At 58.7% G+C, this 3,139-nt stretch overlaps 1 pseudogene; it reads right to left on the bottom strand.

Moving 5' to 3' along the window:
- Positions 1-309: 309 nt before the first annotated feature.
- Positions 310-2,271, bottom strand: LOC147972330 (protein DETOXIFICATION 49 pseudogene; annotated as a pseudogene).
- Between the last annotated feature and the right edge of the window lie 868 nt (positions 2,272-3,139).

Genomic DNA, 3,139 nt, shown 5'->3' with positions numbered 1-3,139 from the left:
AGGTGCCAACAGAGAAGCAATGCGCCTTGTTTCTGCTGTTAGGGACACAGAGGGCTTGACCAGGATAAATAAGCTGAGGCAGAGGCCAGTACAACACTTATGAGCCTCCTGCTCACAAAAAAAAAAACCTACCCCACAATAACAAACCTTTGCACATGCCAGATGATGAAAGTTTGATCCTAAGTCATTAGTAACTAGTAAATCCCAAAATTAAAGAATTTCGGCTTCCACCATGGAAAAAAATCCATTAATAACTAAAAATTAAAGAATTCCTGCTATTAGAGATCACCGCGGGAAAAGAGAAAAGGGGAAATTAAAAGAGATTGTTTGGCGTTGCTGTCAAATCTGCAGGCAACGCTGGCCAGTGGCTACGTTTAATTTGTACACCGGCTCCTCTCTTCACTGTAAACACTCTCGGCTCTTCAAGCCCTCGACCCAAAGAGGGGGAAAAGAAGCTAAGATGTAAGGAGATCGCAGCTTGTCATTGCCTGGAATCCCCCAAAAAAGTTGAGTAAATTACAAAACTAGAGAGAAAAAATTTCCTATAGCTAAAAGAATCAATCGAGGATTCAAATGATCCAAGAATCGATGCCCGTCGTCCGCTACACACAGTCGGCCAGCACGAGCGATGAGTTGTCGGCATCTGCTTTGGCCGCTTCTGCATGCTTTCTCTTGCCACCGTCCACAGCTTCGCCGGCATTGCCGCCGGTGAGCTCGCGCGCGCGCTCCGTCTGCTCCTCCCAGTCCGTCGCCACCACGGCGCGCAGCATCAGCGCGGCGCACACCAGCTGCGCGGCCAGCATGCCGCCCCACATTCCGCGGAAGTCCAGCCGCCCTGGCCGGAATGCCAGCAGCAGCGCCACGGGCATGCCCACGCCGTAGAACGCCGAGACGTTGATCCTCGCCGCCTTCTCGGGGCGCGCGCTGCCGCGCAGCACGCCGCACCCCGTCGTCTGCGGGCAATTGCCCAGCTCCGCCAAGCCCAGCAGCGGCAGCGCCGCGGCCGTGAGCCGCAGGATGGCATCGTCCGCGGTGAACATCCGCGCCCACACGCCCCGCACGGACACCGCGAATGCGCATGCCACGACGCCTAGCACCGCGCCCAGACCGAGCCCGACGCGCGCCACGAGGCGCGCACGCTCTGGCCGGCGGGCGCCGAGCTCGTGGCCGACGCGCGTGGACACCGCGCAGCCGAGGGAGTGCGGGAAGATGTATATGAGCGACGTGGTCTGGATCAGCACCCCCATGGCCGCCACCGCCGCCTTTGGGTCAGCGAGCACGCCGCAGAGGAGCACCATGATCTCGTACCACCACCACTCCAAGCAGACCGACATGCAGCTGTGCACGGACAACCTCACCAAGCTCCACCACTCCTTGGCGCCCTCCTCCTCGGCCGCCGTCACGGACGCTTTCGTCTCGCCCTCGTCGTGGCCGTACATTCCGAAGAAGCACACGTACGCCACGATGAACAGCAGGAAATTCAGGTTGGTGCAGACGGCGCCGAGCGCGACGCCGCGGATGCCGAGACCGAGGACGTCCACGAGGACGAAGTTGATGGGCACGTGGAGGAGCACGGCCGCCGCCGCCGCGTAGGTGAGTGGGAGCGTGACGGACTGCGCGCGGAGGTAAATGCGGAGCGGGTGGAGGAATGACTGCACGACGAGGTCGGGGAGGGAGCAGAGGATGTAGGCGTACGCCGTGGAGGCGATGTCCGGGTCCTGGCCCGTGGCGACGAGGACGCGGTGCATGGCGACCCAGAGCACGCTGATGGGGACGGACGCGAGCAGGAGCAGCACGACGGTGCGGCGGAGCGCCGCGCGGAGGAGGTCCGTCCGGCCGGCGCCGAAGGCCTGGCCGCAGACGGGGTCCATGCCGCCGGCGAGGCCGGAGAGCACGGAGTAGCCGGTGATGTTGGCGAAGCCGAGCGCGAGGGAGCCGCCGGCGAGCGGGAGCTGGCCGAGGCGGCCAAGAAACACCATGGACACGAGGGAGCGCAGGTAGAGGAGGATCCCCGCGCCGACAATCGGCGCCGTGAGGCAGAGGATGGAGGCCACCTCGGCCAGAAGGCCGTCGCCGGCGGGCACCTTGGTCCTCTTGCGGTCCTGCAGCCTGGGGTACGGCCTCTCCGGCGCGAGCAGGGCCCGGTGGAGGCATTGCGCCGGCTCCGAGCAGTAGCAGATGGCCATGGCTGCCCGGGATGGTCTGCCGCGCCAAGCGTTTGTGCCGGGCCTCTGGCTGGTTAATCCGCCTGTTCGCAGCAGAGAGGCAGCCGGCTTGGTGGGGGTGATGTTGGCTGCGGGGAGTTGACGCTATATATAACGGCTGGCCGTCGAATTTCCTGTGGGCCACGGAGGGAAATTGGCAAATTCGAAGGGGAGAGAGATCCAACTAGGCCGCGAGGAAAAGGGAGCAGTTCACGATGAACACCGAGCGCACAACGAGGGACTGAGCGGCACTTGTCCTCGTATGAGCTGAAACGTATGGTGCTCAGTGAAAGAAGGCTTAGAGTGTCGCCGCACAAAAAGCGTGGAAAATCAATGCGTTCAAAGCTAATTTGGATCGTACCACACAAACTCTCTACTTTGATTTTCGTTAGCCTTTTGGGATTCGGAAGTACTTCGCGGACGACGTTTTACTGAACGACACATGCACGACAGCTAATCCCACCGCATGCTGCTGTCTAGGCTAGCAAATGGATGGTGCGATGGGCATGTCGTGCATGTTTCGGCTGGACTAGTGTCGTCCGTGCAGCTCTTCCGTTTGGGATTATTTGATTTTCGTTAGATGCCTACTAATGCACCGAGACAGAGGGAGTAATGTTGTATTTGGTCCACGTAACAAGATCGTCTCTTGCGGGAGAGATCACTGATTTTACTGTGGGAATGATCTGCACTTTTATTACTCCTAGTAAATTGATACTAGTATGAAGAGACGGAGAACAAGTTCTTTGGTTTGAGGACAAGAAATCCCACAACGATTCGAACACGAGATTCACCCAGTCCAACACATCAGAGGTGTTCATTATGTGAGTGGTAAGGGCAGAAAATCCCATGGTGATACTAATGTGGGATCTCCCCTGTCCAAAACATTTCAACATGTGTCTGCTATATCGCTTGTTAGGGCGAGAAATCCAGGAATT

This window comes from Triticum urartu, chromosome 5A (genome assembly GCF_056163025.1).
Source record: "Triticum urartu cultivar PI428250 chromosome 5A, HENAU_Tu73, whole genome shotgun sequence".
In the NCBI taxonomy this organism is placed as follows: Eukaryota; Viridiplantae; Streptophyta; class Magnoliopsida; order Poales; family Poaceae; genus Triticum; species Triticum urartu.
The sequence above is the reverse complement of the archived record's forward strand: the minus strand, read 5'-3'. Positions and strand labels throughout refer to the sequence as shown.